Source organism: Amia ocellicauda, chromosome 4 (assembly GCF_036373705.1).
Source record: "Amia ocellicauda isolate fAmiCal2 chromosome 4, fAmiCal2.hap1, whole genome shotgun sequence".
NCBI lineage: Eukaryota > Metazoa > Chordata > Actinopteri > Amiiformes > Amiidae > Amia > Amia ocellicauda.
In genome coordinates this window covers 29376096-29390660 of record NC_089853.1, presented here as the reverse complement: position 1 = coordinate 29390660, position 14565 = coordinate 29376096, and the positions used below count along the sequence as shown (strand labels likewise).

The 14565-nt window shown below is 40.2% G+C and overlaps 1 long non-coding RNA gene across 1 annotated transcript; it reads left to right on the top strand.

The window, feature by feature from the left end:
* The first annotated feature begins 7 nt into the window (after positions 1–7).
* Positions 8–8279, top strand: LOC136748224 (uncharacterized). Its single transcript, XR_010816567.1, has 3 exons — positions 8–503; positions 4472–4560; positions 6228–8279. It is a non-coding gene; the product is annotated as an uncharacterized LOC136748224 (long non-coding RNA).
* Positions 8280–14565: the final 6286 nt, after the last annotated feature.

Genomic DNA, 14565 nt, shown 5'->3' with positions numbered 1-14565 from the left:
CCGTCCGCCCCTGATAGGCTAGAGCGACTTCCATATGCAAATCAATGTAAATTGCGAACGCACGCGGACACGGGGACCGGGTTCGGTGCGGCGGCGCGCGCTCTTTGTTCACGGGAGCGAACTTTCTCCCGCGATGCGTTAGAGCTGACACCACTCGCACCTTTATCAATAAACACCCCAAGGACTTCATCGATTAACGTGATGTGTTCACGTTGCCCTGGGCTTCCCAATTGAAAGACAACGTAACGCATGCATGTTTATAGTGGCATACGCATGACAATTGTTCCTAAACTGCAGGCTGCTCTAAGTGGTGCACGGGGGAAGAGCATAGTTGAAGAAAATACATTTTAAAAAGGACGCGCAGTTCGGACGCACATATGATGCCACTTAAAAAACAACAACAACAACAACCACAAAAACGTTTAAAGGTGTCGGTTCAAGACCAGGATGTCCGGCACTCGCACAGCAGATCAGTCTTGTTCCACTATCTGCCTACTCTATGTGTAAGTATAACGCAGTTCAGTTTGCATCACTGTCGTTTGGCATTGGCATCGTGCTCTGCCGCCGGGGAACATGTGCTTTTTAAGTCGCAGTTGTTTCCTCGGCGTGATGTACTGGGTAACCAGCCAACGACCCGTGAAAAAGAAAGAAAGAAAGAAAGAATAAGAATGTGGCTCCCACCCACGTCCGGGTACAGCGTGCATCCCCGCCGCGCAGGTGCGCCGCGCTCCTCCTGGCCTGCACTATTTACAGGATAAATAAAGTCGCTTAGAGACAGCCTAGCTGTACCTGTTTCACAAACTCTGTCCCTGTTGCATTTAGAGATTCTGCAGTTTCTAATCAAACTGAATGCGGGGATTTAGCAGAGGAAGGGATCAAGAGCAAGACTGTGAACCTGGGTTTACTAGTGGTATAGTTCCTGTGGTGATATATAGTAGCAATCGTAGGTTCTCTGCTTGTTTCTAATCAGCATTAACTGAAATAAAATAAAATAATAAATTAAAAAACATCCAAAATATTTTTAAGTTTGTCTGGGTAAAACTAGATGGTACTTTCAGACTTTATACATTCCTCCTGAATAGTAAGCAAAAGTAATCTTGCTGTCACTGTGCCTAAAAGCAGTCTGATAATATTCTGATGTGATATGGAAAATGTTCATAAGTGTTAATAGGCTGAAAAGAAACCCTTTCAAGCAGTTGCTATTGTAAATTAGTGTATTATGGTGGTATGATATAGCATTACCCAGTGAATACAATGATAAATGGAAATGAAACAACATTTCAAATACATTAAAGATAGTTTTAGTAAGGGACTCACTTGGTGCAGATCTCAATATTAAGATCTTTTAATATAAACAAACCTTCCAATGCCCCTATGACTCTTTTAGTCTTCTAGAACATTCCATGCTCTGGGTTACCCTACTTTGCAGAGTAATCAGGTTACAGAAGCTGTTAATAAGTGTGGTCGGGCACATTTGGGTGCTGTATTGTTTTGTAACTTCAGAAAGATTCTGAATAAAGTACATTTCTTCAGTGAAGAAAGAGGCATGAGAAAAGTCATGACAGGAAATAAATGTCTTCCTTATAAAATCATTTTAAGGGGTAGGTTACTTTTGTAATAATTATCAATCTGATACCATTCAGTTGAGATTATGGAAAAAAAACGAAAAACAAGAACTGTTTCTGTTTTTAGCCAGGAAGGTGTTTGACACAAACCAAACCTAAAACCTGCTGTCTGTGTCAATTATCAATTTGCAATCCAAGTTCAAAACCAGATTTATTTATTTTTAAGAAAAAGTTGGCATATGCTCAAGACATTTCAAATTACTGTAATTTCAATGCTTTTCATTTTAGCTGTATAAATAGAAGCAAAGCTTTTGTATCCCAGGAAAACATATCATTTAAACCTTATGTCCTTTCAGAGGGCTTTCAACATGGAAATTCATTGTTTTGATGGACAGGGCAAGTGGTTTTAATATGATTTAACTTCACAACTGACTGGCTCTTTTTTTAGATCATTTGAACTAACCCCACCCAACATTATACTTTTAGCTGTTAGCTAGAACAAGCCCTAAACAATTATCCTGAAAGACATTATAAAAATAAGTTTACTACCAGAAATGTACACACAAGTTTGACACTGTTTAAGTATACCTGTAATTGCCAAATATGATAAGATGTTACAATATGAAGTATACTATCTTTGACAAGGTTATTTTGTATCTTTTACCACGCAATATCTCTTCATCGATCAATGAACAGGTACTGTTAAACCTTCGTCCCTGACCTCCCATGTTTGAGAGCTTCCTGTGGCAACATTTATAATAGTTTATGTTGGCTTATCTTTCATTACAAAATGTACCTTTCAAATAAAATATTAAAATGTTCCTAAGTGTGGCAGGTATCAAATCAAGCATAAATGATACTGGGTTACAGAGAATCATAGTGGAGTGTGTACCCTATACTATCAGCTCTACTTTGAGACTGATAATTTTGTTCAAAGCCTTCCTGTCAAATACCTGCTTTCTGATTTCAGGCTTCCCGTGGTTGAACTAACTGTACTGCTCTGTTTGCTGTACCTTTCGTTGTGTTGCAAAGCTGTTACATTTGGCAACCAAGAACATTTAATTCCTTTATCTGCTTGTCCTCCTGTTTTGTCATCTCAGTTATTTTATGTTGATTTTGTTTGTTCTTTTTCGAAGCCAGGGCCATACAAGCCACCAGGAAAACATTTGAGACTTTCCCCTCCCCACACTCCCAAAATAAAAACAAGTCATGTCCCCTGTCACTTAAGTTTTTATGGTGCTTTCTTCTGAGCTTCAGAGGGATTCTAGAAGGGAGGCAGCATGTGAATGAAGCAGATAAACACGAGAGGAGACGCAGCTAGTGACTCATGCAGGCTTTTGGTTGCTGCTTTCCAAAGTGTTCTGGTAAGAGGCCAAATGAGGATGTGGAGCCTGAAGCAAGTGAGTCATAACCCCACACAGAAAAACGTGAGCTGAAGTAGGAGACACCCGCCCACATCCTCTCCCTTTCAAACTCCGGCTTCTTTAATTGAAAATGATTATTAATGCAAAACGCCAGCAAGGACAGAGTGTTTGTTTCTGTCTTTCTATTTTTTCCCCTTCCCTTTCGATCTGAAAAAAATTCACGTGTAAAGGCAGGGCCCTTTCGCAACAGACAAGGCTGTGATGTTTACAAAGCTGAGATGCCATCCAGACAGTTTAACTACTGAGTGCAAACCTGTCTGGTTTTCAAATACATGTTGGATGGCTTAAGGGGAAGGCCTGAAGCTTCTTCGTAATAAGCTGGTGTATTCTCCTGTTTAAATAAAAATAAATTTTAAAAAAATACCACACACAACTTTTCCATATTCTGTGAACAGTAGATATGAATTCCTGTGCAATGTAACAGTGGGTCAGATGAGATCGTTGCACCTGTCTGCACAAGGTCAGTATACATAGCTCTCTGGTTCAAATTAGTTTTTCAGTCTAAGCTGGGCATTCAGAGAGTAGTTTGTATAGAGCTACATTTAAATCAAACCTACACAGCAAACTGGATTACCTTTTACTGTTGTGTGTCTCAAGTAATAGGCAATTGTGCAGCTCCCTGGTAAAGAATGTTGTGTCCAAACTCAGTCATGACTCGGATAACTGGAAACAGCAACACTGTGAGGTAAGGGTCCTGTTACGGAATAGGAAACTGGCATTCACTCAGCAGCAGTGACCATCCCCCGTCCTCCCTTTCTCAGACCACAACGCTCTCAGATGACAGGCTCCTGTGTTGAGTTTATTTCCTGCTGTGATTGACAAACTCCATGAGAAAGCATATTTTCTCTGTTAAGCGCAGTGTCATGGAGGGGGCAGCACGTGTAGTGCCCTCTGCATGAAACAGAAGCTGCCATTCCAATTTACGGTCTGTGTCGATGTAAGAAAAAAAGGACACAATAAATCCCATCCCTTTGATTTACATTATTCAGAGCTAAATTGCACAAATAAGCAGAAAACAGCCACAGCAAGTCTACATAAGAAGCATGTTTAGCACAAGGGAGTGTGATACCCCTACCCGGCAAGCTGTAGTAGGAGAGCTAGTTTATTTAGCACAAGAACCAATGTAATATTTAGCACTTAATTGGGAGATGCATCAGCCTGTGTAAGGTAGTAGCAAACTATGTAAAAAAGACTTCATGATATGCTCTGAACTGTTCCCCAGGTCTGTTTCCTTTGAAGATGTTTCAGACCATTTAAATGGAAATGCTGTGGTCTCTCAGGCACAATCCAATGGTGCTCCAAAAGGCTAGTTTGTGGCCTGGATTAATACAAAGCATCAACTCCCTGTATCTGATAGATGATTTCCATTAGGTAGAAGAGTGTCATCCACTGGGTTTGTAATGTATGACTGGTGGGTGGGTCACAGAGTTAATTTACAGAATCTGCTGTATAAATCCTAATTCATGCATTTCCCTGCCACAGTTGACTCCCTTGCCTTGACTGCTCTTCAAAGGACATCACTGAACACAAGAACCTGTTCGTAGCAGATCCCTCCTGGTGAAACGCAGCAAGTGAGCATCTCAGTGTCGTATTGTCAGGAGCATAATGAGTCAGGGATGAAAATTGGCGCTGAGATTTTCTAAGAGCTTTTTCAAAGAGCATGGATGATTCAGGCAAGGGAGCCTGCAGCATATGAAAGATTGCTCTTTTTTCACTCGTTCATTCATAAAAATATGGTTTCTCCATGCTCTCTTACATTCTCTGCGAAGTGGGGAGAGGTCATGCTGTGTTGGTAGTCAACCAAAACAGAAAATCTTGCTTTTTCCTTCCACAGTGAAAAAACGCCATCCTTTTTTAATCGCAGGATTCCCCCCCCCCCTTTTTTGCATCTAAAAATACCACCTAGTGACGTCTTTTAAACCTCCTAAGGCTAATTAAAGATTAAAATGTATTAATATGCAGTTACAGCAGCCAATCCCCCTTCTGATGATGATACTAATTTCAAACAGTTTATGCCATAAAGATCAGCCCCCAGGTTAGTGCTGATGGATCATATGTCTGCCCCGCCTCTTTGGGAGCATTTCCCAGCTCTTTGAAGAGAAACAGTGCAGGTTTAGTTTGGTTTATCAGTATACCACCTCCTGCTTTACTCCTCTCCTTTATTGGTGTTTTTCCCAGCTGAATGTGACTGTTGCATTGCGTCACAAGGTCACACTGACGAACCTTAAAATCCAAGCCTAATCAGGTTCACCCATCATCGACACGTTTTGCAATGTGTTAATTACGTATTGACATTCAGATTTAGCACATTACACAGTCGGAGTGGTGAATTAATCTGTGACTTGAGCCCGCAGTGGTAGCAGTCCGCTGTTGTAAGCGGCCGGTCTGGTGTGTGGCATGTGATGAATTTTAATGGTCAGCAATGCAAACCAGGGGTCATTAGTGGGAACCAACAGGGGTTACTGTGTTGACATTGATGGTCTTTACAACCAGTTCACCAAAGAGCTGGCTTGCCTCACTTCACTGTACTGTAAGAAGTTTCTATTTGCTGTTTTCTGTTTAGCGGTCTTAGACTTTTTAGTGTTTCTGTAAATTCAATTAAGCTCTCATTTAAATGGTGGTTTGTGGGTTGTTAGAGACATTTTTGGGTTGGGAGACTGTACATGAAATATATGTATTACAATTAACCAGCTCTTGCAATAAAACTGAAGTGGTTTTGGAAACAGCAGCAAACTAACATCCACTGCCAGTAAGTTTAACAGAACAAGGTACATATATTGTTATATTGCCATAGCAGGTCTAAGAAAGAATTTCAGTTAGACATTGCCAATGTCCTTTTCCTGTTTGTTGAATTGTTAAACAGGAGCAACTGTTAACCCCCCCACCATTTCCCATTTACTTGTATCCCCCTGTAATCTGGACAACTGATGTTGACTAAATCCTTGTAAATACAAATCTTCAGCTAAAGCAGCAGAAGACAATTCAGGCCATATGTAGTTCATAAAAAAAGCAATGCTTAAACTGCAGACTTTTCAAACTGCATGAAGTATTTGTGTTAAATTGTCACACAATCCTCAGTTAATGTTGGGGAAGTAATGCTTTTCATGAGCACTTCAGTACTAAATTAGTAAAGCTCCTGCATAATCAATGTGCATCTATTAGAAAAGCAGAAATGAGCAAAGCAGTAAGATATTGTATCTGTCACCTAAAAAGATTTTTTTTTTTTTTTTTTTCACAGACTGCAGATCCCTCTTCACATTTTCAAAATTGTAGTGGTTGCTGAAGGGCCTGTGGTCTTTGGATGTATGAGTCAATTACACAAGGATCTGACCAAATCATGGCTCCCTTAATGGACTTTTACTTCACAAATCATGACTCTGCTGTTTCAGCCCGACCTACCTGTGGAGGCTCTGATGTTGTTGTCCTAATTCTGAATGAGAGCTCAGTCATGTGTTTCATCACATTTCATGAAAAAGGTTTGCTATGTTTTAAAGAATGCACATTTAGATTGAGATAATCTTTTTAGAATGTGCAATTTAGTTTGATCTAGTAAGGAACTCCAATTGTTAATGTCCCCAAGCTCTCAAACATGAATAATGTTCACTACAAGTTTGATTTTATTTAAATTATTGAAACAGTTACCCTTCCTTCAAAATCAGAAATATACTATACAAAGATTGGGTTACTTAATCATTCTTTCATTTATCTCCCTCTGTTTATTTCAAGGTCAGGAATTAGAGCAGGTGGTTTATTAATGTAGTAATAATAGAGACAATGGCACCCTTATCCATAGTGTCCTAGATGAAGCAGTGAATTCTGAGAGTACCACAACTTTATTCCCGTTGTCCTATGAATAGTGACATGCATTTTCTGAAAATGGCAAACACGGGGTGTATAAAAAACAAACAACACTGCCAGGGAAGTCCTCGTTAATTAACTCATTACTCTGGCAACATACATTACAAACATCTGCTGTAGCGCAGTGGGTCCAAAACGTCTGCCATCAGCCCTTGTTTGTCAGTGCGGGAAAGATCATCCTGTGCTCCCTGGCAGATAAAAGGTTAGTGACCAGGCAAGGGGAGAGTGAACATTGCCTCAGCAGCAGGAGGAGTCTGCAGGATCCTACGGCCTTAGACTCAGCACTGTGGTATTACTTTAAAGGGCTGTTTCTTTTCTCAGACGCAGAAGTCAGTCACATGTGCTATATTCCAAGGAAAATTAGCCCTGCCCTTTTTTCCACTGACTGTTCACATGGAGAGAGTGCTGCCTGCCTGGCAGAGAATCACAATTGAATCCTTAATGGCAGTGTGTAAACGTCTGAAAAGCTGCCAGTACAATTCAAGTGACACTGGGATATCTAGCTCCAGGGCTGAATGCAACATGTGACTGGGGTGTATTTTAACACAGTTATGTAACTTCTGATCAGTCCACATACAGATGAGCTGGCTACACATGATGCTGAAAACCGTGAATGCTCTACTACTGACATTAGCTTTATGAATCTTTGCATAATTCTTCAAGGAGCCTCCCTTAATAGCAACATTGCTCTACCTCGAGGCTAGGAGAAGTATTTTGATGCCTTCCCTTTCTGTCACCCCGGCCACAGTTTATTTTTGATTCTCTTGTTTGTCTTTGACATTTTTATTATTTACACTTTTTATTCTTTCTATTTGATTTTATTTTGGTAATGAATATATTCTTCTAATCCTTCTTAAATCAGCTGTATACCTCAAAGGAGCAGGTTTAATCAGGCAATTTATATTCACTTGTTTTCTTTTGTTTCTTGGTTTGTCAAACTACTCATTCTCATAAAAAGCTGAGCAAGCTTTTCTTAACAGGTTTGAAAATACATTTTTGAAAACCATTTTAATTATTGGTTTTAATCTTTTCTTCCTGAAACAGTAATAATATTTTACTTGCAAGTACAAAGAAGTGCAAACTCTATAACACCTTAAAAACAAGAAATATACATTTATTAGATATGCAACACACTATCATATTATCATATTGTCTTATTAATTGAAAATTATGCATATGAATGTGTATCAAACCTTATTGATCGTTTTAAGCATGTAAGAAAAGATCAATTCATTGTTTTCTCATTATCTATTCTAGCCCAGTCATAAATAAAATGTGTGCGATGGGCTGAGGCAAGCACTTTCTCCATATCAACACATTGCCACTGTGGCTAGACCAAATCTTTGACCTGCCCATGAATCACAAAGTACAAATCCATACCCTGGCACGGGTATATGGCACTTAAAACAAACAGAGTAAGCTGTACGTGGCACTGCTGCCAATAGAAAGCTGAGAGGCTGTATCTCTCACTGTCTACACTGCCTATCCTATTTGTCTGAGGTTTACAGCATCCTCTGGAATTGGGCAGTTTCTTGTCCTTCGGTCTGTGTTTTTATTTTTTAAATAATAATAATTATTTTTACAGTGATGCGCTCAAACGTCAGAAGTTAGGCTAATTCAATTCAAATTTTTACGGGTTGACCGCACACTGACCCCATTCTATAGTGCACAAGCTATTTTGCTCTGATCCCTGACTCAGTCTGAGGGGCCTAGTGAAGAAGCTGACCAGTCCTTTTTCTAAATTGTTGGCGTCCATATCAGAACATTAGGACATTATTTCAATAATAATCACGAACCACAATTTACATTTTCCACAGAAGACATCTTGGCCGGCTCATGAACTGAGGGCTGAAATTATTTGCATGAATTTGTAAGAGAATGGACACCAAATAACCTCCCCAATACAGGAGTGATATGCGGTGCAGATTTCATGCAAGTCATCACCTGAGAGCCAGTGTGTAAATTACTAATGTTGATGTAGCAATCTTTGGTAGCCCTCTGAGACGCAGTAATTAATTCAACACATCAGTAATGAACCAGGCAAGGCTCCACTCCACGTCTGCTCATCCATTTTTCCTGTAGCTAAACTATTGTGCTGAGATAGAAACAGGGAAACTGGATGTTTACTGGATGTTGAGAACACACCAGAGAACGAAATATTAAAAAACAGATGATCGACAAACCTGACAGATGATGTCGGCACATGCAGCATGGGAGGAGATGTTGATTAATCACGTTCAAAATACAAAAGCAGAGATTGGAAAACCAGACTTGATGTCTCAAAGAGCAGTTCTGTACCAAAGCAATCGGGGAGACAGTTCATACTGTGAAATTATTGCAGAAATTATCAGTTGTTTACCGTAATCAATGCTTGATGTATGTTCAGGAATGAGGATGCTCTATTTCCCCTTATGACTTCAGGTCCAGTCTACTACATTGACCTAAGTAGTGGAAAGCATATGAACAGAAACGTGGGGTTTACATAAGATTTAGTTATTGGGCTCCAGCTACTATGGCCATACAGTTGCATAACTTTGCGAGGCCCATATTAGGGTTATAATTCTTTTGTCTGGATCAGCTCCCAAGCTTTTAAAGTTAAAAAGTACCTGGACCCTCTCCAGCTATTTTTCTGTAGGATAGCCTTGAGTCAAGGAGGTGCCATGTCAGGAGCTCTCTAAGTCAAAAGCCTTTGAAAAAGACCTGACCCGGTATAATCATACCTCGATGAGCTTCACCTCAGTTGGCCTCATTCACAGATGTTTCACAGTGCTTAATCTCATTTATGCTTATTAGATTAATTTGGTTTTACATTTTGCAGACATTCAAAGACACTGTTGCTACAAGGGGCTAAAGGTTATCACAAAATAGTTACTGGGCACTAGTATACTAGGAAACAAATGCCAATAACTGCTGATATACTTTTTGTTTGTTTTCATAGAAGAACAGGACTGATAGATGTATTGTCAGCATCCTGTGCTCTTATACAGTGAGGGAAAAAAGTATTTGATCCCCTTCTGATTTTGTACATTTGCCCACTGCCAAAAAAAGATCAGTCTATAATTTTAATAGTAGGTGTATTTTAACAGTGAGAGACAGAATAACAACAAACAAATCCAGAAAAATGCATTTCAAAAAAGTTATACATTGATTTGCATGTTAATGAGGGAAATAAGTATTTGACCCCTTCGACTTAGTACTTGGTGGCAAAACCCTTGTTGGCAATCACAGAGGTCAGACGTTTCTTGTAGTTGGCCACCAAAAAAGTTATAAATTGATTTGCATGTTAATGAGGGAAATAAGTATTTGATCCCATATCAATCAGCAAGATTTCTGGTTCCCAGGTGTCTTTTATACAGGTAACGAGCTGAGATTAGGATCACTCTCTTAAAGGGAGTGCTCCTAATCTCAGCTCGTTACCTGTATAAAAGACACCTGTCCACAGAAGCAATCAATCCATCAGATTCCAAACTCTCCACCATGGCCAAGACCAAAGAGCTGTCCAAGGATGATAGGGACAAGATTGTAGACCTACACAAGGCTGGAATGGGCTACAAGACCATCGCCAAGCAGCTTGGTGAGAAGGTGACAACAGTTGGTGCGATTATTCGCAAATGGAAGAAACAAAAAATAACTGTCAGTCTCCCTCGGTCTGGGGCTCCATGCAAGATCTCACCTCGTGGAGTTTCAATGATCATGAGAACGGTGAGGAATCAGCCCAGAACTACACGGGAGGATCTTGTTAAAGATCTCAAGGCAGCTGGGACCATAGTCACCAAGAAAACAATTGGTAACACACTACACCGTGAAGGACTGAAATCCTGCAGCGCCCGCAAGGTCCCCCTGCTCTAGAAAGCACATGTACAGGCCCGTCTGAAGTTTGCCAACATCTGAATGATTCAGAGGAGAACTGGGTGAAAGTGTTGTGGTCAGATGAGACCAAAATCGAGCTCTTTGACATCAACTCAACTCGCCGTGTTTGGAGGAGGAATGACCCCAAGAACACCATCCCCACCGTCAAACATGGAGGTGGAAACATTATGCTTTGGGGGTGTTTTTCTGCTAAGGGGACAGGACAACTGCACCGCATCAAAGGGACGATGGACGGGGCCATGTACCCTCAAATCTTGGGTGAGAACCTCCTTCCCTCAGCCAGGGCATTGAAAATGGGTCGTGGATGGTATTCCAGCATGACAATGACCCAAAACACACAGTCAAGGCAACAAAGGAGTGGCTCAAGAAGAAGCACATTAAGGTCCTGGAGTGGCCTAGCCAGTCTCCAGACCTTAATCCCATAGAAAATCTGTGGAGGGAGCTGAAGGTTCGAGTTGCCAAACGTCAGCCTCGAAACCTTAATGACTTGGAGAGGATCTGCAAAGAGGAGTGGGACAAAATCCCTCCTGAGATGTGTGCAAACCTGGTGGCCAACTACAAGAAACGTCTGACCTATGTGATTGCCAACAAGGGTTTTGCCACCAAGTACTAAGTCGAAGGGGTCAAATACTTATTTCCCTCATTAACATGCAAATCAATGTATAACTTTTTTGAAATGCATTTTTCTGGATTTGTTTGTTGTTATTCTGTCTCTCACTGTTAAAATACACCTACCATTAAAATTATAGACTGATCATTTCTTTGTCGGTGGGCAAATGTACAAAATCAGCAGGGGATCAAATACTTTTTTCCCCCACTGTAAATCCACATCCAAGTTATTTCCAAATAAGAGAGAGAGTGGGAGAGTGACGTAATATAGCTGTTAGAAAATTGATTCAAAAAGGTTAAATACAGAGAAATACATAAATTGAACGTTGAGCAATACATTCACAGAGGGGGGAAACTAAACATAAACAACAGCATGAGTCATCGTGGTGAAGCTTTCATAAGACAGGACCTTGGTGTCTCAGCTCTCGTGGTTAGGCTTCCTACTTAGTGCCTGTGTGGATGACACCAGCAGCCTTGCTTCAATTCATTTCCTGTGCTGAGGCTGGGAAGGCAGGGTCCAGAGCTGTGGTCAAACAACATGTGACTTTCTCAGCCCTCCCTCCCCCCCCCCTCCACCTTCCCTTGATCCCAACCTTGAACCTGTCCCTGTATACCTGATCTGAGCACAGGGTGTCTCAGGGCTCTCTGGTGACCACAGAGCCTTCCCTCTTGGGTTTAGAGATTAATTGGACACTTTTCACAATGCGACCACAGACAAGAAAAGATTTATAGTCCTTTGTATTAAACTGAACACGGTTTTCATTTTTCTTGGGTGAGTTTTCCTTTGGTTCCTGTGTGGCTGCTGCTTTCACTTTGAAATATCTTCATTGATATTGCACAGTCTATCCCCTCAAGTAGAAGTGTGGTGCACTACAGAGTTTTGTAAATGTAGTAAATATCCTTGTACTAGAAAGGCTTTTCTATATTATGTTGTTTCCTTCATCTCAGCTAAACAGTTGTTATTTATTTTTGGTAAATAGAAATATATTTATGTATACACACAGTTATGTCCATAAATATTTGGACAGTGACACAAATGTCATCATTGTGGCTCTGTACGCCACCACAATGGATTTGAAAGGAAGCAATCAATATGCTTTAAGACGTTTATCTTTAATTTGGGGGTAGTTACATCCAAATTGGGTGAACTGTGTAGGAATTACACCCATTTATACATTTTTGAACCAACATGTGTAAATCGAACTGCAGTCAGATAAGTCACACACTGCAGGTTGACTGACTCCGACTCGGTACTGAGCTGAATAACTTGCAGAATTTTCCTGCACTTCTGTAGGAGGAGGTCTCATATGTCATCAGCCCCAAATCTGTTCAGACACAGTAACCAGAGCTTGAAACACAGAAACTCCCTTTCCCGATAGCCCAGGGCAGTGGTGAAACAAGTCACCTTTGTGAGAAATTCTGCTTCAACCAAACTTTCTACAAACATTCCACGGCCTAATCTCATGCCTTCCTCCACTCCCCTCCACAGAGCTGACAAACCAGACCTGGCCTCTGACTAATAGTTGGGCCATTAATTCTACCAAGTTCAGCTTTGCTCAAGTGGCCTCCCAGCCTCACATGTTACATTCCAGGGGCAAAGGTTATTGTATGTCAAGGATAAAACTATTTTAACCTCTTTTAATTAGTTTTGAAGCTTTTCAAAGCATATTCTACCTCCTCTTACCTTCAGCTGTATTACTGTTGGCATAACTCTTTCTTATATTCTTACAAGTGTTCAGTATTGCCACTCTACTCGCTTTACATAATACAGCCCTGCATTTCAATGCATGTCGTTTGACTTAAGTGGTAAGTGGACTGCATTTCAGTGCATTCTAAGGACAGACAGCACCTTCCTTGCTCAGTCACAGGGAGTGCAGAACTGAACTGCAAATGGAATTGGAAAACAAGCAATTGGTCCACAGTTCATCCCAGACTGAGAAAATCGAAACCCACAGGCATGCATACACAAGCCAAGGTCAAACTAAAATCCTTCACAACACAAAGGAAGTCCGTTTGATACTTTCCAGCTGCCTTCCTGCTTCTGCTTGCTTTCTTTTGCCTTTGCTGTTGTTTGTTTTTTTGTTTGTTTTGTTTTGGGTTCATAGCGCCCAGTCTGACCGTTTTTTATGTCCTGTTTTACATTTCAAGATTGTCAGAGGTTTTTCTTTTCTTTCTATCATTCAAATCATGGTTTTCTTTTGCTTTTTTCATTTAAAACTTTTCTCTAGTGGGGGAAAAAAACATTATTTAATTAGCAGATATTAATTTAGTAGGTGGTTGTGTGTGCTTCTGTATCATCTTCATTGTAGGCAAGTAGCACTTTTAATTTAAGCATCAAAAGTGTTCCAATACTAATTGAGAAAAAGAATGCATATATTAGGGAATATAATATGGATTTGAATGTGTGCGTAGGGGGGTGAGCAGTGAGGATAAGAATAATATAAAACATATTGAAGCAGGAAGTCGCAAACAACTCGGTTTTGATTTAGCAATTTTCTGGTTAAGGTGGAGGCTATGTAGACAGGAGAATTATAGATTAGCATTGCTGTGTCTCTCTTTGAGGTTTGTATACATTCAAGACGTTCTATGTGAAAACTGATAAAGCTTTATCGATTTAAGATACTTCAAAATGTAGTGCATCAGTAATCAGAGTAGAACATCCGTGTGAGGCTGATAATTATTTGTGCCAAAAATTGACTAATGCATAAGGATGTGGTGTAGGGCTTTTCAAACTTTATTTTTTAGTAGACAAACTCAAGCCACAATGAAATTATTTACCTCAACAGCAATAATTATTTTAGAGCAAATTAGTGTTTGTTTTGTTTTTTAGAAAAGCTTTCTGAAATTATGCTTTCTCCTTATTTTATATATAGACCACATTTCTATAAATAATAGTTTCAAAATACCTTTACACTGGAAAACTTTTGTTGGATTATCTTTTTGTTTTAGATTAGGAGCAAAAAGCTCTAAGTGCAAACATTGGACAAATGACACTGTACTTGATCTGTTTAAACTAAACGTGCTGTGTCTCGGCCTGACAGGATAAGAGGAATGGTAATCATAACAAACTGAAGTGCAGGAGTGCTGTGAACCCACTGACACTGAGACTCGATACTGCTGTCAAAGGTAAGAGCAGCCGGTTTTCCTCTAATAGCAGGGGGCTCTTTCAACTTGAGGTCACTGAGTACATACCAGCGACTGTTCACACAGATGGGCAGGACCTGAGAGCTCGGCAGCCT